Source organism: Thermobia domestica, chromosome 11 (genome assembly GCF_964235325.1).
Source record: "Thermobia domestica chromosome 11, izTheDome1.hap1.1, whole genome shotgun sequence".
Lineage (NCBI taxonomy): Eukaryota > Metazoa > Arthropoda > Insecta > Zygentoma > Lepismatidae > Thermobia > Thermobia domestica.
The window spans coordinates 68,042,430-68,069,287 of NC_137464.1; the positions used below are offsets into that span (position 1 = coordinate 68,042,430).

At 34.7% G+C, this 26,858-nt stretch overlaps 1 long non-coding RNA gene across 2 annotated transcripts in view; it reads left to right on the forward strand.

Annotated features, from left to right (window-relative positions):
• The window catches only part of LOC145663588 (uncharacterized), a 135,061-nt gene that overhangs the window by 32,710 nt on the left and 75,493 nt on the right, over positions 1-26,858 (forward strand). For both annotated transcript variants that reach the window (XR_014127190.1, XR_014127189.1), the window contains exon 2: positions 15,059-15,166. This is a non-coding gene — a long non-coding RNA (uncharacterized LOC145663588). The remainder of the gene's footprint in view (positions 1-15,058; positions 15,167-26,858) is intronic.

Genomic DNA, 26,858 nt, shown 5'->3' on the forward strand with positions numbered 1-26,858 from the left:
CAAAGCAACCAAGCAATACACTGATCCCTTTCCTTCCTTGTCTCTGACCTAGTCACAGGCAGTCCCCACAATAAAAATGGAACTACATTATGAATAGAATCGAGCACAGCCCGTTATGACAAGTGCTCATAAAAGATTTTAACTAAAAGCAAATCAATTAAGAAATATCGAGATCTTCCTGAAAACATATAACACGTCGCGCTATTGATATGCACCCACATAAATTTTGGAAAGTCGGCGCCGTTGGCATGAAAACAAATATATTTGTAGAGGAAAGTGGAGAATGGCGCACACCTAAGATAAACAAAATTATAAAGCTATTTTATGACTATCGAACTGAAAAGCTCATCATATATTTTGAGGTAATTCTTGTTTGCATGAAGAGTGAAGGGGAATAAATAAATGTAATAAAAAAACTGGAAAACCAGAAGTATTGTGTTGGGCGAAATTACCCGCATATCCCGGTAATATCGCTCCTACCGATGGGTAATACAGAGGAGTTGGCAAGAATTGTAATCACATCAGTCGTTTGTATTACCTTAACTACTACTAGAATTATCAGTAACTAGCTTAAGGTTTAATAGTCAATAAGTAACTGACTTTATTTGATTTCAGTTACATATATACTCTTCTTTAATTGCGTGATTATTAGTTCCCGAAAATTTCACACGCGGTTTAGTAGTTCATATTTCATATGATGATTTCTGTTTACTATATTATCCTCTTATCTAATCTAGTGTCTTTGCTCTTACATATTTATCATGAATTCTTTTCTTTTATTTGTATGGACGCGACTGTGTGAACTACTTCAAAATGTGATTGTATTTTTTTACTTTTCGGAAAAAAGGAATTTAAAGATTTGTATGATGTGTTTTGTTACAAGAAAATCTAAGCTCACTCTGTTTCTGTAAATAGAATTTTGAAGTGTAAAATTCTATTTCGACCAACAATCCGTCTGTTATTTCGTATTGCCCTCCCCTATAACAAATTCTACCAGAGAACCGATTGGTCACGTTACTTGCTGTTATTCCGTGTAGTTGTAAATGAAGTCTCTACTGGTAATTATATTTTCATGACTGACCATCATAGTGCTCCTGTGTGAAGACCGTTGCTACCCGAGTTTGTTCAGGATAACACCGTTACATTCTTATCCAGACAACCTTACACTGATGAGACTCTGCAGTGTATGTTAAAGTGAAATAAATACATTCATTGAGAATCGTGCCACTCGGTAAATATGGTAGAATTTAGAATATGGATTGATTTCAATATCTACTGAAACTTCGGCTGTTGTCTTAATTGAGAAAATGTCACGTCATACAATTAAAACTCCTTCACATACGGACAGTACATATGATACTGCTATTCGTTACTTTAAACCATAAGAATATTCCGGTATCTATTAAAAGGATACATTCTTATATGGTAATAAGAATTAATGAAAACGAAATGTTCATAAAGTGATGTTTAGATTTCTTTTTAAAAACTTTCAATTCCTTTGATCAGTGATCGCCAAACCGTCGAACGCGAGGAATTTTCGATAGATTGCGTTAACTCTCCGCTTGGCTAACTAATAAATGTAAGTTTATAGGCAATAAACAAATGTAAGATTTTTATAGAAGAAGGTTGGTAGTTCTTTTGCTCGGTAGCTCACAGCAGGGACATAGCTAAGGGGGGGGGGGCGGCCGCACCCACAAGATTTTAGTTTGATAGAAACAAAATAAAATAAAATAAATATTTCTCATTGCTATTATGAAAAAATAATAAGGAATTAAAAGACTGAGATAGAATTTAAAATGTCTAACCTCTAAAACATAATTGTTTGTTTCAAATGTGTTTTTGCATAGGCAACCAAGAAACACACTTAAATTACTCATTTTGTGGCTTATGTTCACAACAAAATCCTTGCAAGTTCTTTCTGCTATACCATTCAAAGTATTTACTTTTATAAAGTTTTTTTTTTTCATCTTAGTTTGTATGAATGTAGTATTTTCTTTTTAGTAACGTGTTGATAATATCACTGCCTCTTGCAATTATTGTGCATCATGTAAGTTGTTTAAAGTGTACACTTAATGTTGCGATTACACATGTTGCGAATATTCATTACAGTAACTTATTCTTAAACTTAGACTTGGGTTTGAACCCGTTTCTCTTGGGATTAAGTCAGCTGTGTTACCGACTGACCTAGGGCAGCCCCAACTTATCTATATAGTACCGATATATTTCACTTTATCACAGCTCACCTGTTCATGATAGTGTTCTTCCAATATTTTAAGCATAAAGGAAATCAATCAAAAACATCGAGATTCCCCTGAAAACATATAACATATCCCGCCATTGTTATGCACCCACATAAATTTTGGTAAGTCGACGTCCCACAGTTATGCCGGTTAGTATAAAGGAGACGGTGATGATGAGAAATGAATGAAATGGTAGAATGAAGAAAGTGGGAGGAAACGGGAGAACCCCGAGAAAACCCACGAGCACGGTGTTTGTCCATCACAAAGTCTACGCGGCGCGAGCTGGGATCGAACCAGGGACCCCAAGCACCGGAGGTGAACGCTCTACCACTGAGCCACCGCGCGTCCGTAAGATTGTAAAAAGAAAGACTTACAAAATCCTCTTAAGTTTCTTCAACGAAAAATTAGATCAAAACTAAATTTTCTTGAAAACGAGCCCTCATTCTACGAATGGACGGATTGACATGATATTTTGGGCGATTATAACTACTCCCACAGAAAGACGAAGTACATATTTGTACCGTTGTCATGCTTTCTAGTTCAGTCTGTTGTATGATACCTTCGTGCATGGTGCAATCCCGCACGTTCCTGTGCACGCACATTACACATAGGCTTGGCAGACGTCGTTGTTTTGAGAAGTCGTGCCGGCGTCCCGAAAGATTTCATGTTTAGTTCTGGTCAGAGGGATCAATTTAATATCTAGTTGCCAAGTTATTTAACAACTTCGAGCGCTTTTCCCATAGAGTAGTTTAATGGAAAAGTCAACAGTGAGAGAGACTAATGCTCTGCAAAATGAACTTTTCAATGACTTGCAGTGAATTACTTGATAAAATAAAGAACAGTGTGGTTTTTGAAAAAGGTTCATTCAAGAAGTATAAGACGGAATAATGTGTAGTAGTTCCTCCTTCCCTCCTCGTTTTGCGGATGTTAAATTTTGTCTTGCTATTATATATATATATATATATATATATATATATATATATATATATATATATATATCAGTAGAAACAAGTCTTGACAGAAATTGCACTGCTTGAGAAATTAGAACACAAAATTTGACTACTGAACAGCAAATTTTGAGACTAAAACACCTTATATTGATTTCTGCATTATCATTATTATTATTTTGTGCTACAAATCAAAATACTGTCTTTGGGCATACTAATTTTTTTGCAGTGTATTTGCTTGAATTCTGAGTGGTGTTGTTATATTTGAATTGTTATGCAGTGTATTTGCTTGAATTCTGAGTGGTGTTGTTACATTTGAATTTTTATGCAGTGTATTTGCTTGAATTCTGAGTGGTGTTGTTATATTTGAAAATCTTTAAGTTTTACGTCCCACCACGGTTATGCCGGTTAGATGAGAGATGAGTGAAATGGTGGAATGAAGAAAGTGGGAGGACACGGGAGAACCCAGAGAATACCCACGAGCACGGTGTTCACCACAAAGTCCACACGGCGCGAGCTGGGATCGAAACAGGGACCCCAAGCACCGGAGGTAAACGCTCTACCACTGAGCCACCGCACCCCCTCGTTATATTTGAATTTTATTCAGTGTATTTGGAGTGGTGTTGTTATATTTGAATTTTTGGAAACGTGCACTATGAATTTTCAATGTGCATGTGTTAAGTTGAGAATTTCTCAGGAGAATTTTTGATAAAATATTGGCATTAAAATATCCAGATTTGGAACTTCAGAAATCTGTCAAGTGTAATCACACATTGTGTGTAAACTTAAGTAGTAGGCCCCCCCGTATATTGAGCCGAGTCAGCAAAAATTTTTGTGACGTCATAGGTCAAAGGTCAATGACCTTGGCCTGGGGTCAATGACCTAGGGGTACATAGGACCACCCCCTCTAAAATTTGGCAGGGGTACCACGGCCCACCCCCTAAATTTTGGCAGGGGTACATAGGACCACCCCCCTTAAATTTTGGAAATTGACAAATCTAAAAATTTGGTATGGTAGCCTAGGACCATAGTATGTTCCTCTATCAGTATTGGGGTTCTATGTCGTTCCCTTTCATGGGAAAAAATTGCCAAAAATTCAAATTTCGGAGGTTTTTGACCTAATTTATCCCCTTGGATGAGGTGTTATTACCCTATATGGTTATATGGGCGTATACAGGGGTTTATTCCCTTTCATAAGACATGGGTATATTGATGCACCCATTGAAAAATTTGGGAGGGGTACCTTGGCCCACCACCTAAGTTTTGGAAATTGCCCAATTTAAACATTTGGTATTATAGTATAGGACCCTTATATGTATTATGATAAATTTGGATGGTCCACCCCGTTCCCTTTTAGGGGTACCAAATTGCCAAAATATAAACGTAAGCAATACGTAGTACCACGTGTTTGGTTTTGACCTAATTTATCCCCTTGGATGAGGTCCTATTACCTTATATGTTTATATGAGCGTATACAAGAGTCTATTACCTTTCATAAGACATGGGTATATTGGTGCACCCCTTTAAAAATTTGGGAGGGGTACCTTGGCCCACCCCTTCAGTTTTAGAAATTGCCCAATTTAAACATTTGGTATAATAGTATAGAACCCTAGTATGTATCACTATAAATTTGGGTGGTCCACCTCGTTCCCTTTCATGGGTACACAATTGCCAAATTTTAGTACAACCACGTGTTTGGTCTTTTGACCTAATTTATCACCTTTGATGAGGTGTTATTATCTTATATCGTTATATGGGCGTATACAGGGGTTCATTACCTTTCATAAGACATGGATATATTAATGCACCCCTAGAAAAATTTGGGAGGGGTACCTTGGACCACCCTTTAATTTTGGAAATTGCCCAATTTAAACATTTGGTATAATAGTATAGGACCCTAATATATATTACTATAACCTCGTTCCCTTTTAGGGGTACAAAATTGCCAAAATATAAACGTAAGCAATACGTTGTACCACGTGTTTCGTTTTTTTACCTAATTTATTCCATTGGATGAGGTCCTATTACCTTATATGTTATATGGTCACGTATGGGGATTCATTTCCTATCATAAGACATAGGTACATTTGTGCACCCGGGAGGGGTACTTTGACCCACCCCTTTAATTTTGGAAATTGTCCCTTTTATATGTTTGGTATTATAGTATAGGACCCTAATATAAATTACTATAAATTTTGGTGGTTCACCTCGTTTCCTTTCATGGGTACGAAATTGCAAAATTTTAGTACAACCACGTGTTTGGTTTTGGCTCAATTTATCCCCTTGGATGAGGTCCTATTACCTTATATGGTTATATGGTCATGTATATATTGGTCCATTTCCTATTATAAGACATGGGTACATTGATGCACCCCGGGAAGGGTACCATGGCCAACCCCCTTAAATTTTGGAAATTTTCCAATTTGAGCATTCGGTATCATAGTACATGCCTCAACATGTATCATGATAAATTTGGGTGGTCCATCTTGTTCCCTTTCATGGGTAAAAATTGCTAAAATATAAACATAAGCAATATGTTGTACCATGTGTTTGGTTTTTGGCCCAATTTCTCCCCTTTGATGAGGTTCTATTACCTTATATGGTTATATGGTCATGTATATGGGTCCATTTCCTATCATAAGACATGGGTATATTGACGCACCCTTTAAAAATTTGGGAGGGGTATCTTGGCTCATCCACTCGGTTTTAGAAATTGTTTAATATAAGCATTTGGTATCATAGTACAGGACTTCAATATTTACCACTATAAATTTGGATGGTCCACATCGTTCCCTTTCATGGGTAAAGAACTACCAAAAATCAAATTTCGGAAGTTATTGACCCCTATTTAGCACGTTATATGGGTATGTACAGAGGTTTATTACCTTTATATATTTATGTTCCCTTTTAAATTTGGGAATTATCAAATAACAAAATTCGGTAAACGTTTTCTAGGACCCATTGGTATTCCTCTTATGACCAAATATTCAAAATTTAAGGGTTATTGACCGGCTTTATTATTGAATAAGTACAGGATTTATTACTTTTTCACAAGACACAGGTGTATTTGTGTACCAATCTTAAATTTTGAGAGGGGATACATTTCTTATTGTCATACCAATAATTGGTAATTGTTCTTAAAATTGGATAGTATCTCATTCATTTGGTAAATCATTGTCAAATATGAGTATGATCACGTGATCAGTTATTAACCTATGATGGGATTAGGAGTCCAGAACATTGGTACATTGAAACTTTGTAGGATAATTTGAGAATTGTCAAATGAAATTACGTCATTGGTTTTGATTATTCCCGCCCAATATAAACGTAAGCAAGACGTTGTACCATGTGATTGTCCTTGATGAGGTAGTGTACAGGGATTCATTTCCTTTGTTGTGGTACTACTTAAGTTTGAGTACACACACTTTTAGAAAACAGTTGGTTCTACTCAGGTAAACAATTGACGGACATTATTGACCTTATTGAACATATAATGATATGATTAATTCTAAGACTTAGGTATATCAAGAGAAGTATTCTTTAAATTTGGGAATGGTGATAAACAGAATTTTAACATAAGGCGCGAAATTTGAAACAATACATTGAACTTTAGTCACAGCTCATAGTCTAAGATCATTGGTGGTGATTGATTTGAAATCTGATAGCTAACCTTATTGAATCTTATGACTCATAGACGAAAGGCAATACATGCTACAACAGTTTGAAATTTAATCATAAGGTGATGTAATCTGACACTAGCAAAGTTATTGTTAATGCAATTTGATTGGCTGATCACTATCTTTCCTGCAATCTGATTGGTTGATCACTATCTTTCGTGCAATCTGATTGGTTGATGATTTTCAAATATTTGCTGCATTCAGTTTGAAGTTTTGTTTAACATTTAAAAATCTTGGTTTCGTTCAACATTTTGCACTCACTAATAAATATGATCAAAACCGTTTATTTGTTAATCGAATAGTTAAAAACCGGATAAAGTTTGACGGTTAACCGTGCAACGTAAAATTTTTTGAAACTTTTTGTTTGAAAATTCTTGTTTTCAAATTTTTGTTTGAATTTTTTGTTTCAGAATTTTATTTGATTTTGTTTGACAACTTTTGTTTCATTTTTTTGTTTAAAAATTTTTCGTTTGAAATTTAAAAAAAATTCGTTTCAAAATTTTGTTTTTTTTTGAAATTTTTTCGTTTCCAAATTTTTTGTTTGAAATTTTTTGTTTGAAATTTTTTGTTTGAAATTTTTTTCGTTCCAAAATTTTGTTTGAATTTTTTTCGTTTGAATTTTTTTCGTTTGAATTTTTTTGGTTTGAATTTTTTCGTTTCCAAGTTTTTTCGTTTCAAAAATTTTTTTCAAACTTTTGTTTCAAAGATTTTTGTTTGTAAACTTTTTTGTTTCAAATTTTGGTTTGACATTTTTTAAGTTTGTGCACTCATTAGTAAAGAACCGGAACTGTTTAGAGCAAAAACCTCTGGCAACATTGTGGTGCAATAGTACACGTCAGAACATGATAATGCAACGTCATCAGTTTTGCATCATCGTTCACGTTAGTATTCATGATAACGTCATCATGGCTACTTGTCTGCAGTTTCTAAACACACGTGATGTGATGAAATCATTTACCAAGGTTACTGATTTACAACAAAATGTACCTTATAGAATCTTAGCTAGCCGAAAAATCCCTACAAAGTTTGGATTAAGAATCGTAGTGAAGCTTGAAAATGATAAGAATATAAATTTACCAGCAAGATATTTACCCATGGAAGCATCAAAACAAGAAGAACTGCTGCGTTTCTTAAATACTGGATCTGTATCTTTATGTTACAAAGGATTCTTGGGTCGAAGTCATCAATTTGAATTTAGTACACAGCCAGATTCGTCAGCAATTGTGATGAAATCATGAATTCAAACGTCAGCACATCAGACATAGTTGTATGAATTTCGTTGGTCAGCATGACGTCAGCAACTCCCCGGGAGGGGTACCTTGGCCCACCCCTTAAATTTCAAGTTTTGCATCATATATAAGTATCGTTCGAGTTAGTATTCATGATAACATCATCATGGCTACTTGTCTGCAGTTTCTAAACACACGTGATGTGATGAAATCATTTACCAAGATTACTGATTTACAACAGAATGTACCTTATAGAATCTTAGCTAGCCAAATGATCCCTACAAAGTTTGGATTAAGAATCGTAGTGAAGTTTGAAAATGATAAGAATATAATTTTACCAGCAAGATATTTACCCATGGAAGCATCAAAACAAGAAGAACTATTACGTTTCTTAAATACTGGATCTGTATCTTTATGTTACAAAGGATTCTTGGGTCGAAATCATCAATTTGAATTTAGTACACAGCCAGATTCGTCAACAATTGTGATGAAATCATGAATTCAAACGTCAGCACATTAGACATAGTTGTATGAATTTCGTTTGTCAGGATCACGTCAGGAACTGTGATGAAATCATGAATTCAAATGTCAGCACATTCTTTTCCAATGACGTCAGCCGTAGTTCTATAAATCAACCAATACACTGTCATCCCACGAAATCATTTGAGCAAGTGCTTTTCAGGAGGAAAGATATGTACTTCTAACGATAAAGAGTTCATCTTCGCAAGCTATTATCCAATAAATATATTTCAAACAAAACATGTGATGATTGGTATCAGTGCTAGAACATTTGAACCAGTGATTCGATTGGGCAAAGCAGAACAATTTGGTGTACAACTGACCTGTGAAGAATGGCAAATATTATGTTCACGAATCGATCAAATAAATGAATATTTTCATGATGAGCTAAATGTGACCATAGTCAAATCATTAGGCTCAAATCATGAAGTGGTGTTGCGTACAGTCCTCGAAGAAGAGATGGTGCTGTTACGTAAAAAGAGTACATTCCATGTCCCTCGCAACATGGTGTATCTAACGGAAACAGAATGGAACAAATTTATCAACGTATTTCAGTGTGTGAAACATGCAGTGGAAGTGTGCAACAAAACAAGTATATTCCTGAAAAAGTACTATTTTGAAAAATGTGTCATGCATATTGTACAACATGTATCTAGATGCTGTGATGGTTGTCAACATCGTTCGTGGGTGCATACCTGTATTGATAAACAGTTTATTTGTGATCAAATGGGCATTGAGTTTCCACCAATTGATATTGCAATAGACCTTAAAAGACTTCAATTGGAATTAAAATTATATGCTAAAGACAAACTAGTGCAAGAAGTTCAAAATACATTGTATCGACAATATCCAGAACCACTATCTGGTATGGATGTATGTGGAGTGTAATAAAATGATCCATTTCAATGATTTGTGTTTTTTCATTTCAAGTACAGCCCCATATTCTGACGTGTACTATTGCACCACAATGTTGCCAGAGGTTTTTGCTCTAAACAGTTCCGGTTCTTTACTAATGAGTGTACAAACTTAAAAAATGTCAAACCAAAATTTGAAACAAAAAAGTTTACAAACAAAAATCTTTGAAACAAAAGTTTGAAAAAAATTTTTGAAACGAAAAAACTTGGAAACGAAAAAAATTCAAACAAAAAAATTTCAAACGAAAAAAATTCAAACAAAATTTTGAAACGAAAAAAATTTCAAACAAAAAAATTGGAAACAAAAAATTTTAAACAAAATTTTGAAACGAAAAAAAAAATTTAAATTTCAAACGAAAAATTTTAAACAAAAAAATTTGAAACAAAAGTTGTCAAAAAAAATTTCAAATAAAATTCTGAAACAAAAAATTCAAACAAAAATTTGAAAACAAGAATTTTCAAACAAAAAGTTTCAAAAAAATTTACGTTTCACGGTTAACCGTCAAACTTTATCCGGTTTTTAACTATTCGATTAACAAATAAACGGTTTTGATCATATTTATTAGTGAGTGCAAAATGTTGAACGAAACCAAGATTTTTAAATGTTAAACAAAACTTCAAACTGAATGCAGCAAATATTTGAAAATCATCAACCAATCAGATTGCACGAAAGATAGTGATCAACCAATCAGATTGCAGGAAAGATAGTGATCAGCCAATCAAATTGCATTAACAATAACTTTGCTAGTGTCAGATTACATCACCTTATGATTAAATTTCAAACTGTTGTAGCATGTATTGCCTTTCGTCTATGAGTCATAAGATTCAATAAGGTTAGCTATCAGATTTCAAATCAATCACCACCAATGATCTTAGACTATGAGCTGTGACTAAAGTTCAATGTATTGTTTCAAATTTCGCGCCTTATGTTAAAATTCTGTTTATCACCATTCCCAAATTTAAAGAATACTTCTCTTGATATACCTAAGTCTTAGAATTAATCATATCATTATATGTTCAATAAGGTCAATAATGTCCGTCAATTGTTTACCTGAGTAGAACCAACTGTTTTCTAAAAGTGTGTGTACTCAAACTTAAGTAGTACCACAACAAAGGAAATGAATCCCTGTACACTACCTCATCAAGGACAATCACATGGTACAACGTCTTGCTTACGTTTATATTGGGCGGGAATAATCAAAACCAATGACGTAATTTCATTTGACAATTCTCAAATTATCCTACAAAGTTTCAATGTACCAATGTTCTGGACTCCTAATCCCATCATAGGTTAATAACTGATCACGTGATCATACTCATATTTGACAATGATTTACCAAATGAATGAGATACTATCCAATTTTAAGAACAATTACCAATTATTGATATAAGAAATGTATCCCCTCTCAAAATTTAAGATTGGTACACAAATACACCTGTGTCTTATGAAAAAGTAATAAATCCTGTACTTATTCAATAATAAAGCCGGTCAATAACCTTTAAATTTTGAATATTTGGTCATAAGAGGAATACCAATGGGTCCTAGAAAACGTTTACCGAATTTTGTTATTTGATAATTCCCAAATTTAAAAGGGAACATAAATATATAAAGGTAATAAACCTCTGTACATACCCATATAACGTGCTAAATAGGGGTCAATAACTTCCGAAATTTGATTTTTGGTAGTTCTTTACCCATGAAAGGGAACGATGTGGACCATCCAAACTTAGAGTGGTAAATATTGAAGTCCTGTACTATGATACCAAATGCTTATATTAAACAATTTCTAAAACCGAGTGGATGAGCCAAGATACCCCTCCCAAATTTTTAAAGGGTGCGTCAATGTACCCATGTCTTATGATAGGAAATGAACCCATATACATGACCATATAACCATATAAGGTAATAGAACCTCATCAAAGGGGAGAAATTGGGCCAAAAACCAAACACATGGTACAACATATTGCTTATGTTTATATTTTAGCAATTTTTACCCATGAAAGGGAACAAGATGGACCACCCAAATTTATCATGATACATGTTGAGGCATGTACTATGATACCGAATGCTCAAATTGGAAAATTTCCAAAATTTAAGGGGGTTGGCCATGGTACCCTTCCCGGGGTGCATCAATGTACCCATGTCTTATAATAGGAAATGGACCAATATATACATGACCATATAACCATATAAGGTAATAGGACCTCATCCAAGGGGATAAATTGAGCCAAAACCAAACACGTGGTTGTACTAAAATTTTGCAATTTCGTACCCATGAAAGGAAACGAGGTGAACCACCAAAATTTATAGTAATTTATATTAGGGTCCTATACTATAATACCAAACATATAAAAGGGACAATTTCCAAAATTAAAGGGGTGGGTCAAAGTACCCCTCCCGGGTGCACAAATGTACCTATGTCTTATGATAGGAAATGAATCCCCATACGTGACCATATAACATATAAGGTAATAGGACCTCATCCAATGGAATAAATTAGGTAAAAAAACGAAACACGTGGTACAACGTATTGCTTACGTTTATATTTTGGCAATTTTGTACCCCTAAAAGGGAACGAGGTTATAGTAATATATATTAGGGTCCTATACTATTATACCAAATGTTTAAATTGGGCAATTTCCAAAATTAAAGGGTGGTCCAAGGTACCCCTCCCAAATTTTTCTAGGGGTGCATTAATATATCCATGTCTTATGAAAGGTAATGAACCCCTGTATACGCCCATATAACGATATAAGATAATAACACCTCATCAAAGGTGATAAATTAGGTCAAAAGACCAAACACGTGGTTGTACTAAAATTTGGCAATTGTGTACCCATGAAAGGGAACGAGGTGGACCACCCAAATTTATAGTGATACATACTAGGGTTCTATACTATTATACCAAATGTTTAAATTGGGCAATTTCTAAAACTGAAGGGGTGGGCCAAGGTACCCCTCCCAAATTTTTAAAGGGGTGCACCAATATACCCATGTCTTATGAAAGGTAATAGACTCTTGTATACGCTCATATAAACATATAAGGTAATAGGACCTCATCCAAGGGGATAAATTAGGTCAAAACCAAACACGTGGTACTACGTATTGCTTACGTTTATATTTTGGCAATTTGGTACCCCTAAAAGGGAACGGGGTGGACCATCCAAATTTATCATAATACATATAAGGGTCCTATACTATAATACCAAATGTTTAAATTGGGCAATTTCCAAAACTTAGGTGGTGGGCCAAGGTACCCCTCCCAAATTTTTCAATGGGTGCATCAATATACCCATGTCTTATGAAAGGGAATAAACCCCTGTATACGCCCATATAACCATATAGGGTAATAACACCTCATCCAAGGGGATAAATTAGGTCAAAAACCTCCGAAATTTGAATTTTTGGCAATTTTTTCCCATGAAAGGGAACGACATAGAACCCCAATACTGATAGAGGAACATACTATGGTCCTAGGCTACCATACCAAATTTTTAGATTTGCCAATTTCCAAAATTTAAGGGGGGTGGTCCTATGTACCCCTGCCAAAATTTAGGGGGTGGGCCATGGTACCCCTGCCAAATTTTAGAGGGGGTGGTCCTATGTACCCCTAGGTCATTGACCCCAGGCCAAGGTCATTGACCTTTGATCTATGACGTCAAAAAATTTTTGCTGACTCGGCTCAATATACGGGGGGGCCTACTACTACTTATTACTTATTGTTAGGTAAACTTTTGAGTTTTGTTTCAGATATTCCATAATTTACAAATGTAGAAGGAAATTTGTATATATCATTCAAGTGAATTTTATTAATATATAGTTCGCAAAATGTAATTGGATTAGTCATTTCGAAAAGGTCATATATCCACGAAAGTAAGTTGTTGAGGAGATAGGAAAAACTCTGGATTACAAACTCGACGTAATGACATCGATGATATTGAGGCAATAGTGTAGGATATGTAACATAATTTGACCATACAATTGGTCTTTTCACAGGGGATGTGTGTTTCTTCGCGTACGTCTCGACTTTGCACTAAAATGAAAATGAGGTGGGGATGGACATATGGCCTTTTCGCAATGACTGATTCAATTACAAAAAAGAAAGATAACTTGCAAATGATGTCATTAGTATTAAGCTTGATTTGATGTTTAGACAATTTGACTAGTTTTTAAAAAAAATCACTCTTAAAATTCAGACTCATAAAATAGATAGACATACTATAAGGGTAGGAGCCGTAAATGCATTTCGACTTGAAATAACTTCGCTCTCCTTGTCGATACTTGAAGTTTAAAAGGAAATTTTCTGCTGGTATTACAAGTTTAAAGAGGTTAAAATAAAACGTCATAGTATCATGATTAGTGAGACTGAGGTTCCAGGCATGCTCTGAAGTTGAAGTTGATGTCAACTGAGGATGACAAGTGTGCTCGTAGTAAGTGGGGTAAGCGAAAACATTGAGGAAAAGGTGACGTAGGATATGCGTATTAGCGTTAGGAAAAGATAAACAATAATGGATACATAACATCTATTAGTTAATAGTGTATATTTTGTTATTTATACAGTACATAAATAATGAATAATTTCCAGCAAAATAAAAACTAGTAATTTTAGTGTCAACGAACAACGTACTTTCTAGGGCCACAACAGTTCGTTTTCTTCGATTTTCTAGAAAACTACACAAGAAAAAATTTACCCGTAACCATGTTACATTTTTCAGCTTGATGCCATATATTGACTGATAGACTATGTCTTGTCTGTAGACCATAATCCAATTAAACACGGGTTAAAATTTAAGGATTAACGATAATTTTATGCCATATTTCATGACATGTACTGCTACCTTGATAGTGTGTTAATGAAGAGCAAAATGATGCTATATATTCCAGTATGAGTTTCACTTAATAAGAGGTATGATAATGGTGTAGCTTCAAGTTATAAGTTCTTACAAAGAAATTAGTTTTTTCTCCATATTCCGAAAACTATGCATGACATTTTAGTTATGCACAACATTTTGTGCAGCTTAATAAGATCTATCTATTAGTATGTGTTTCATTTTTGTACACTCATTTCCAAAATTATTGTCGCAATCTATAACTATCTTCTTGTAAGAATATAATTTGATAATGATTTTGCAGGGCACTTTTAATACCGGTGCTATGTGTATAATCGGGAAATGTATTTCTGGTAAATTTTATAGGAAAAGAATCATAAATACGAAAATTAGAATGAGTAAAATAAAATGTTGCTAAATAGAAAAGAAAGTTTTATTTTCGTTTTATTGTTCTTATTTACTGCTCTATTGACATGAAATTTGCCACATACATGTCTTTGCCAATTATACACATACTAACATTATAAGAAATACCGCGCGAATTCGTTATCAAATTATATTCCTACGACAACATAATAATAGACATGCGACAATTATTTTGGACACGAGTGTACATATTTTCACCCGTTACATGCTAAGGATATTGTATAATTTCACTATGTATGGATTGAAAGTGCATTTTTATATTAATTTATTCACCAGATGAGCTGTACCCACAACCTTCACCTGAAGGCTGGGAGCAAATTCTTACACCCGAGGGGGAGGTCTACTTTATAAATCATCGAACACGAACACCCAGTCCTTACATAAGTAAGTCTGAAATTGTAGTTTGGTGTTCTTATTCTTAAATTCCTCTTGGTGCGTAAGCATTTAAACTTTATTTAAAGTATTTTATTTTTTACTTTATTTTGTGTATGTATGGTTAGCATAATAATAATACTTCACTGGATTTGGTAATGAAGTATGAGTCATCACGATATTGCTTGTTGTAACACCAAAGTTCCAAGTTCTTTGATTTGAATTCTGTTTTAATAAAATGTACATATCTTTATTTCTTTGGAGGGACTATAGAAATAAGAACTGTTTAATTAATATGTTAAGGTGTCTATATCTTCCTATGTATGTAAGTATCTCAGTCACCCATTTATGTGTTTAATGTATCAAACCCAAATTCTGAATTACAAAGATTTCACGGAATTCTCCATGAAAAAATTGTTTTGTTCTCCACAACTTAAACAATAAACCCAGTTTGGTGCTAACCAAAATTAATTAAAAAAAAAAAATTCAAAAAAAAAAGTTTGAGTGATTTTCAAAAAAAAAAAAGTTTGAGAAATGTTTATGCTTATTAATAATGCTATAGTGTAGTACAATTAATTTCTTTTAAACATTTCGTATATTCCATATTGTATGTATAAACAGGGTGGGCCATATTGATAGCACACATTCAAAAATACATTTGTGGAGCTTATTGAAAACAACATTCATTAAAATCTATGTAGAACACATTGGCAAAGAACGAAAGTTTTGCTCTATGTTAGTGTTTGACGATTACATCCCTAAAGCAGACATTCCCTTGACGAGAACATTCTTTGGCCCTAAGAATCATCTTCAACATAGTTTGGTGCAGGGTTTTCGCAGGAATGGTTGCTATTTCCTTTCGGATGCTGTCCTTAATTTAATTGATGATAGTGGGCTTTGTAATGTATACTTCCTCCTTTAGATAACCCCAGTGGTTGATGCCACCAGTCATACTGCAGTGATGTCAGTGACAACCCTCCGATGATATTTACCAGGACGCTTCATCTCCAGATTCGGTTATATCCATTGGCCACCCAGATCCACTGATTTAACTCAACCGGACTATTTCCTGTCTGGCTATCTAAAGGAGAAGGTGTACACACATAGCTCACTACTATCAATGAACTGAAGAATACCATCCGAAGGGAGATAGCAGTTATCCCTGCAGAAATCCAACGCCAAACTATGCTGAATACGATTGTTAGGACCAAAGAATGTTCTCGTCAAGGCGGTGTCCATCTAAGGAGTGTAATTTTCAAACACTGAACAAAGTGGAAAATTCCCGTCCTCTGGTAATGTGTTTCACATAGGCGGTAATAAATGTTGTGTTCAACGTGTTCCACAAATGCATATTAAATGTGTCCCAATAATATGGCCACACTACCCAGTTTGCTGCTGACAAAAATTTAAAAGCCTTTTCTCCAAAATAAGTTGGACGACTCTGTTTATAACGCTATAGTGTGGCACAATTAATTTATTTTGAGAATTTCGTATAATCAATGTATATCTAGGTATATACAGGGTGGGCCATATTGATGGGACACATTTAAAATCCATTTGTAGAGCATGTTGAACACAATATATATATATATATATATATATATATATATATATATATATATATATATATATATATATATATATATATATATATATCATCATAGGTATTCTGCCTTTATTGGCAGGTCACTTGCCGCAGCTGTGAAGGTTCCATGCTCCACGGTACTCCGCTAACTTCTTCGTCTTCGCGTATGATCTTTCTGTTTTTATATCATCCATTAATTGTAATCTCCTTCGACCCTTCCCTCTCTTTCCCGCCATCATACCCTCTAGGACGTCCCTCATGATACAATCTCTTCTTAGGTAATGCCCCAACCAGTTTCTCTTCCTCTTCCTAATAATGTCTAAAAGTGTTATTTTCTCACCCATCATTTCTAACACTCTCTCATTTGTTTTCCGCTCGACCCAACTAATTCTTTCCATTCTTCTCCACACCCACATTTGGAAGGCTTCCAGTCGATTTTCATCACCTTTACGTAATGTCCACGTTTCCGCCCCATACAGTACAACACTCCAAACGAAGCATTTTATGAGTCTTTTTCTCAACTCTTTATTCAAGGTCCCACAAAACAGACTTTTCTTCCTCCTAACGGCTTCTTTCGCCATTCCTATCCTTGCTTTTATTTCACGTTCGCACTTCATGTTATTACTAAGAATACTACCCAGATATCGAAAACATATATATATATATATATATATATATATATATATATATATATATATATACATATATATATATATATATATATATATATATATATATATATATATATATATATATATATATATATATATATATATATATATATATATATAGGAAATTTACTTATTGGTATAAGTTTATCTTTTGGGTGTTATTCATGAACTATACTGACAAACTTTAGAGACGTTTCCTCCTCATTTCAAAAGAAAAGAAAGTTTGTGTAGGCATGTGAGGGAAAGTGAATATTTTCAGAAAGCATGAAAAAGTATGTCGCAGCATGCATTATTCCAAACACGAGCAACCGCAGAGCTGGTGTTCGTAACACTTCTGATTTTCTGTCAATAAATTCTGTGTTCTCTACTACCGAGGCTTACTTTCTTCCTACTTTGTATTAATCTTTAAGTCCATATATACAGTGTTTCTTCGAGACACTTTTGTTGGGGGGAGGCACTGCCCCCCAGAGCTCTGAGAGTGCTCCGCCGGAGGAGACCAAAAATACTTATTTAATATAATAACAAATAGAATAGTGCCGGCAGTGCCCTCCAGAATACTTAACGTGCCCCCCCGGAACATTGTTTCTGAAAGAAAAGCTGCACGTATATCTGGGAATTCTGTTGAGAAAGCAGGTCTGGGAATCATGCCCTGTGGGGAATTCCTTGTGCACTATACACATTGTTAAAATATGCATTTATAGAGAGTGTTTGTGTGACTTTCTCTACGCTGATATGGATCACTATTCAGGGTACCACGTATTCGAAATAACGTGTGTTCCAATTTATATTTTCTACCGTTTTGGACGGCCCTAGCTCTGAAACTGTGTACTTTTCCCCACAGGTCCTTTGTTATTTTACTACATACACACACTACATAAATAAATAACGATTTCTTCCAGCAAAATAAAAATTGTCAGTTATTATTGCCAACAAATGACACTTTCTATTTCGCCGCTTCGATTTTCTAGAAAACTACGCTTGATAATAACATCCCACAAGGTTCAGATCAATGTAATTATCAACTGATATAGACTTACGTCTCACGTTTTGACAATACTTTATATAACAAAAATTACAATTTAAGACAATTGTAAGACTTAATCAGAGACGGCTTTAGTATTGTAATTTTCTTTGGGCGCGTTTCAATACAATATTTTTCTTAAATAATGATAACAGGAAGTATTGGTTAATAGTTGTCACTTTTTGGTATATACACTAGCGTGCAAAAGACTTTGGTCAAAAGCAATATTGTAGCGTTTGCATTCAAAATCGAGAGAAATATAGATTTGCATAGTTCTCGAATTGTCGAATATGATGATCAAGAAGGCGGCAAAGTTACAATTTCGTACATCGCTTAAAAACGTACGCAGTTCACATATCTATCACATATTGATTGAAAATTGTATCTTGGGTTTAGCAGTTGCTGTACCTTAAAGTAGTTTATGTTACAGTTTAAGAATAGTTAGAATAAAATTGAATTATAATAATATTTTAGCTATACGTAGTAATAGATCTATATAGGAAAAAATGATTTTTAGTTTAAGTATTGTAAAGTGATCTTAATTTGATATGTATAATATTAATTCCAAATTGTTTTGTTTTTAATACAGTATAAAAAGAATATGAGCCGAAATATGAAAGAAAGAAAGGAATATTTTAACTGAGCTGCGTGCCAATTTTCAAATATTATCCGAAGAAGTTTACAGTCACGAGAAAATAGAAACAAGATTGAATATTTCGAAATCAAGTGTAACGTACACGTTGTCTCGATTAAGAATAACAGGGGCGAACTCGACTAGAAAACGTACAGGAAGACCAAACGATCGTAGTAGTGTAGTCTGACGCAAGCCGAAACTGAACAGATTATGGGAGAGGTTCATTGTGGCCTTTTCCGACGCTAAGTTCACGTTATTGTGCATCGTAGAAGTGCATAATTTTTGTGTAGCTTGAGCCACTGTGAATCCTATTGTACGAAAATATGCGACACAAAGTCCTGGGACCAACACCGACGAGAGCAGCTAGAAATTGGCCTCCAATGAAGAGGACCACACCGCTCTTGCGTGTGGTTCGGCCTATGGCGAGCTCTGAAAATCTTCCCACACAGCGTCTGATGGCCAGGAAATGCTGCATACTATCAGCTTCATGTTCTGACTGAAATATAACAGCATAAAATCCCAGCATTGTATAGATAAGACGTGAACAAGGTTGAACTGCACCAAGGCAAGGCATCCAGCCACACGGCCAAAACATCGCTGGAGTTCTATCGCCATATGAAACAGTAAGCTGGAATTTCGACAATTCTTTCCTCTTAAATCCCTGTCAAGAGTCCAGATGCCAGCGCAATAGACTACTGTGCTTTCTGATTCCTCAAGCGGCGCCTCGTTGAGTCCCCACCGTCTCCGGTCTGTGAAAAGTCTGTAAAGAGGAGTTTGGATGCAATCTCCTGATCCAGTTACTCAGTAGAGGTGACCTTCAGATCGAACACAACCAGTGGTGGAAACACGGCATTTACTTTGTAAGTAACAGGCACATTCAAATGCGGCTCAATATAACTGAATCAACCTCTGTAATACATCCAGTACGAGTGATACAAAAAGTGATCATCTAATTGTGAATCAAGACCATAAAATTAATTAGCTTGAAACTTGAACAAATCTTACAAAAATATTTTTTTAATCGAGGCTAGTTTAATTTTATTATAGTTTTAAAAATATGCATTATTAAAAGGCGACTAAAAAGCATGAAACAACTTGAAAAAGCACGAAGCAAAACTGAAATTGAAAGTTATGTCTAGTGCAACATAAATTGTATTTATCGTTTTTCTGACGTTTATACTTTTTTTTTTTAAATTGGAAGTCCCAGTCCTTCCTGGCCTACCTGTTTGAAGCTGCCTCTGAAGTTAATTATACTTTTAGCCCATATCTCATTAACCTACTATGTATTGTTGTATTGCTAGTGTTATAGTTAAGAACTTAATGAAAGTATATTTCGGTAATAGTTTCACTTCAATAAATGGCATGGTTTCATACAGCTTCAATTTTTATGTTTATAAAGAAATTTATTTTCCTTACGAGAAAACAACTATTGCATTTTTAATAGATCCTTTACAAGGAAAAAATCTATTATTAAACCTTGATCATATCAAACAGGCATGATTCTGGTTATACACCTTTCCTTTATGTAGTTTTTATTTCATTTGATGCTTTGTGTTTATCATGCTTTCCTGTTATTTAATCTAATGTAATGTTTGGATGGACCCAATATTTTTTTGAATATACTGTGTACTGTAGATTTTTCAACACATAATTTTCGGTCCATGTAGTAAATTCATTTGTTCTTTACTTAAATCTAAATCAATGTGGAAGCTTCGGAATAATCTAGGAGGAATTATATTTCGGGAAATAATATCTTTATTTATACATTATTTTATTGTAAACCCTGTATATGCGCATTTCAAATGGATGATCATTGAAATTATACAGTTTAATCTTATACGAAAACATAGACAGAAATTCTTGAAATTATCCACCAATCTGATATTTGGCAAAATAATATAGACCCCCTTCGTCCCTCTGAGATGCCCATATCCTCCCAAAATCCGGTTTCATCCAGTTTTCACTATTTTCTATTCGCTTTATATTTTTCGCCGTCAAAACTCTTTGCTCTGATTGGAACTATTTTCCGACTCTCTAGTATTAAGGCGCGCTTCTTGTCACTTCTCTACCTGGAAAGCATCAATCCACACTACGTAAATTCGGCTCTTTAAAAAATTTGGACTTTTGATGGGAGAAGCTGCGAAACTCAGGTAAAGATGCCAAAAATAGTTACATAAACGACTGAATAGAGTCCAAAGAATATTGAAATCTCACTTGAAAATAGACTAGAATCGGTAAAATATGGATACCCATTTCAAGTATCAGGAACGCCATGTTGGTAAACATTGATAATTGTGGACAGGAATAGCATCAAAGTGCTTTGATTTTCGTGTTGTAAATCCTTAAGATTTAAGAATCAGTGATTTAAAACATTTAAAATATTTCATTTCACCTTCCCAAGTTACCCCATGCCATAAACGTCGCCAATACCTAGTGGCCCACTTGCGGGTAAATGTCTATCGTCGATATAGCGACGCGTCGAAGGATTGCCGATACTGTCACACTGGCGGCAGGGTTTCGTCGAATCAAAACAGATATCTCGAGTCGGGGTGTTGAAGTTACCACTACGTAGTAGCGAGGACTTTGTTTTGGTCCGATTATATATTATTTTTTCCTGACGAATTGTTCCTAAAGTGAGCTCCGGGGGTCAAGAATAACCTCTGTCTCAACATCATGAAGTGAAAAATCTTGAGATAAGTGCGATAATTGATGAATTTAGATGGCAACTGTCGTCGATCATTAGAAAATGAGGATGGGAGACCTATGAAATAAAGTAATTAGACACGCCTCATTTTGTTATAAAATTACATGGCGAACGCATTTTATTTTCTCCCAAACAGTTATCGTCTAATATACATGGTTAAAGGAACACTGATTGACCAAATTAAAAAGATCTCAACGATTTATCCCTTTACAAACGACATTTTCTTCACCGCCTTCGTGGCGAAGTCGGCAAAACACCCGCCTAGTAATCATACGGTTGGTGGTTCGAGCCCCCTCCGGGTACTTTTTTGGTATTTTTAAACTGTTTTTTAGACTCACCTTAATGTAAACAAATCACACATATAGGCGATTTAACATATTTTGGGGGAGTAATTTTGTGGTTCATTGGCACGTTGTCGCGTCTCTGCTGCTGGTGGTATAATTTTCAAAACGGAAGAGAGGCCACCGCGGATCGTCGTTGCGGGGCCTCCAATTTTTGGCGAGATATCGCTAGTTGCCCATTGGTGGTCCACCGACGCTTACGGCATGGGGTAAGTTAGGTTACAATAGGCCTGTCCTAACATAGCTTTTGTCTGCATACGTAGTATATGTGATTCTTTTTTGTACATGGCGGCATTCATAGTATTCTTTATAGTTTAATTAATTTCCATGATGTCAGTGTAAGTTAGCACAGGGACTCTCATATACTCCTAAATTGACCGAGGCTCTAATGGAAATGAGTTGAACGATGTTTGGTGAGGGTTCTTTTTCCATCAGGAAAGGGCCCTATCTTTCCTTCATTAATAGCAATTGAAAAACATGATTTAGTTAATACAAGAGCCATTGGGCTCTGATTATTCCGTTTCTTTTTCCCAGTTCATAGAGCAGTTCAGGATGGTGAGATTTAGTGATTGTTTGATGTACGTATAGTTGAACTGTGTGATAAGATGATTTAACATGTGTAGGAATATGTATTAATATTTGTTTTCTTAGTTTATGTGGGATGTAGCACGTATGTGTGTATAATTTAGAAATTTGACCGTAGAAGTGATGTGTGAGTAAAAGTGTGATTTATTTCTTTATGGGCAGTGTATTGTCTAATTAGTCATCTCTTGTAATCAGTTTAAATGGATAAACCAATTCGCAACGCAAATTCATAGTAACACTGTACCGTAATTACTTAGTAGATTACTCATAGTTATCGATGACAGATTACAAAATATATTTTATAGTGCAAAGTTACTTTTCGTACTATTAATGCCATCTCATGCCGAGTTGAGAACTATTTGCCGATAGGATTTTGTTACTCCGATACGTAACGACCTGGTCAACTTGGAAACGACCCTTCTTTTGCAATTAATGATGAGTAAAGATTAGTTCTGGCCCATATGAATAGATATTTAGATGCCTTACATTGTAATTTAAGGCACAGTCATTTATATAGTCCAGTAACCAAATTATTGATAATAGTAAAATTTGCTTTTCCCCTTAACTTTAAGTTTGTCTATAAGGCTTTACTTTGTCAGGCTGCAGTTAAATTCTCTCTTTTCGTTGCTTACTGTGAACAATCGTATTGTTGACATTTTCTGAAATTTAATTGCATGTAGTTAATGATATTGAATTTTCATTATATAAAATAATTCGAAGCCGTAAAGTGAAATATACTATGATTTGTTTTAAAAATCTGATATCAGTTCATACAAGCTCACGCGTATTGATTAGTATACTATAATAATTTGTTGATTTTAATATATAAGACTGTTTCGTAAGATTTGGGCGTAATTGTGTCTGAAAATAAATCGACGTCATAGGAAATGAATAAATATATAAGTGAGTAATAATAATAGTAATGATATATATTGTATATTGTAGTGAGAGTGAATAAATAATAGGACACCCATGCATATACAGGTATGTGCCCGGTTGTAAATTTTGCTACAAGGTATTGATTGTATTTATATAATGATAAATACATTAGTACATTAATCATTACAGTAGAATTTTGTGTGAGGATAGTGTGTCGTGTAAAAGTGATGGATTGTATTTTTACTTCGTGGCTTGATACTTAATAGTAATGTTAAACGTACATACTAACTGATCATCCAGGCTGACGATGCGAATGGTAGCCATATAGCAAATAATTCCGGATAATTTCTAATTAATCACATAACAGAATAACCTTTTGCAGAATTGGTACAATTTAAATATACGCGTTCAGTTTACATTAGCGATACTACTCTGCAACTTTAAATTTTTCCCAAGTCACTTGATGAAGCTAAGTTCATTACTGTTAGCAGAGGTGACAGGGTGGATAGGATCGAATAATATAGAAAATGTATTACTGTAGAATCTCGTTATTCCGAACCAAGGTGTCGATCCTCCCCCCTCTAAATATTTTCATTTTACTTAGTTTTAATTAGGTAGTGATTGAAATTAAATTACACCTCAAGGTTGGCACCCTTGCGGATTTGAGAGCTACTAGTAAGATTTGGCAGATAACTTACTAGTACAAAATTTATTTAATTTAATTTATCTTTTTGTTAATTTTGGTAAATACTAGCTAGAATTTTCCCTATTTTATCGATTTTATTCTAGTTTCCATACTTTACTCGGAACTCTTCTCAGTTTCTGAGGGGTCGGATATTTTCTTAATATAAATTCTAAATTAGAGACCACACTGACTTCCCAGTAGTGCCAGAGTCTCCAAGGGCTCGGCCAGATACAGCGCGGAGTGGGACTTTCATAAAGCAACTGCCTTTGTTAAAATCCTGCTCTGGACACGGAATCGCCGTGAGTTTGGAGATATATTTGTGTTAGGCTACATATTTAGTTGGCCATCTTTTTCGGCGTATGAAAGTATATTTAGCTGTGGATTGTTGTATGTCTAAATTCGACCACTTACCTTTGTAGTTTTAGTGTCCTAGTTTATTCCTCTGGCTCCGTTTTTGCTTTTTCTTTCTTTTCTCGATCTATCCCTCTATTCTCTTCTTCAAGATTTTGTTTTATTTTTAAACTTCCCCCAGGTTTTGAACTTGACAAATAGCGACCACTTCACATATATCATTTGAACCTGAATTACCAACTGAGATGTCGCGACATACGATTCGTGGAGGTATTCGTTGATTTTGAATACTAGGGGAATGTTTCCATCATATTTCGACCCACCGCAATAGCGAGCGATGGTTCAGTACACGATTAAAATTTACTTTTGTTTTTTATCGTCACCAGTTCAGAATTTTCCGTTTGATTATCAATCATTTCTACTTTTGTTTCCATTCGTAACTCTAAATATGAACGTTGTTGTAGTTGTTTGGACCCAAAAGTAGTGTTAACATTTTAGAACCATATATTTATACATATTCTTTGTTTACGTATCTGCCATGCGAATTAAATGTCTCCCAGTTTAATTAATATGCTTGAGAATATTAATTTTATCATTGTGTGGGGTCAGTTAGTTAATTTTGCGATATATTCGGATTCGCTCAGGTGAAGTGTTGCAACCTAAAAATTTAATTTGTCGGGGTTATTAATTTGAAAGTTTAAATGTTTATTGAGTATATGTATGTTGAGATGTGAATACGTGTGGAATATAAATATGATATTGAAGTAAAATGTATAGTGGTGAATTCAATAAACAAATATGTGTAAAGGGACTTGGTACCCACCCGAACGGTCCTTGGTTGCTATAGTTCCGAAATATCCAACAAATATAAAATGTTAATGTTAGAAGATGCCGCCGCATGTTATAGATATTCTCTTCTCTTTGTAAATTATTAAGTCACATATGTGATGTCTAACATCATCTGTATTAAACTAACTGCATGTAGCATGGGATTTAGGCAGGTTATCGTAACTCTAATGTATCCATAAATCAACCGTCAAGTTAGTAAACTGAAATCCTTCTGTAAAACTACATTTCGATTCCATCCCTCCCATACGGATCCTCAAACTTGACCAGTGTTTTCCACCTCAGTAGTCGTGTTCTCAATACAAACAAATGTCCTTTTGAATGGGAAAATTCTCATTCCTTTATATATTGTATGAATCCAACGATAAATGTGTGCACTTGGTAATACAAGTTGTTATTAACTGAAAGGTAGTCAGTGAATGGGATAGCAAGTGAATGACAGAATAAGTAACATTAGTCACTGTGATATTATAGCTCGTCTAGAGCTACGAGAGAGGAATCGTATAATTACTTTAAAATTTTCAGATATGAGATAAAGACTCATTTCTAACCATCACCTCAACTTTTTTATCCTTCACTCATCATATTGTAGACTGTAATTATTCACGGACTTACATCATATTTACAAAAAGTTAAATAAAAATATAATTTTTTGTCTTTCTTTTTATCTGACTGTTAATTATATACCTCTATAATCGGAAACACACTTAATTGTTTGCATACTTCCACAAAACATACAAACACCAAATTTTGCATACTTGTTCGTCATGGGATGTGAGTAATGGGAAAATTCCGATATCACGAAAAAGGCGACATTTTCCATGGAAATGAAGTGTCGAAATTTTTCGTCGTTTCGAAATGCTGGTTTTTAGAGTAGTTCCACACACCATAGAAACGTCATATTTTGTCAGGCAGTGAAGCTAGGAACATAGTTTATGATAGAAAAAAGAGCATTAAAATTCGTTTTCGTTTCGCGGCGCAAATCGAAAAAATGTGAAATTTGTAATGGCTGTATGTAGGACGTTGAAATTTCGAGGTGATGTTTATTCTGATGCGTAGTTTGCGAATCCGCCCTTAAACTTGAAAGAAATAGTCATGTTCGGTGTAAGATGGTGCTAGGAATGTTATAAGGGGGCGTCTAATTCTACACAACTTGTAGATATGGTGGAATCACGAAATTGCGTTCAAGTGTGTAGATTACAGCGTATGTGAGGGGAAAATTCCGACATGTTGGAAAAGTCGCCATCTTCGAATCAAAATGGCGGCTCAAAAATTTGCAACCATGAAAATTGTAAGTTGTGCTCTTGGTAGGTAAGCCAGGTTTCGCTATGTTATTAAGGACGTAGTTCAGTTTAAGTGAAGAAACAAATCATTCGAGAAGTCGCCATCTTGAATGCAAAAT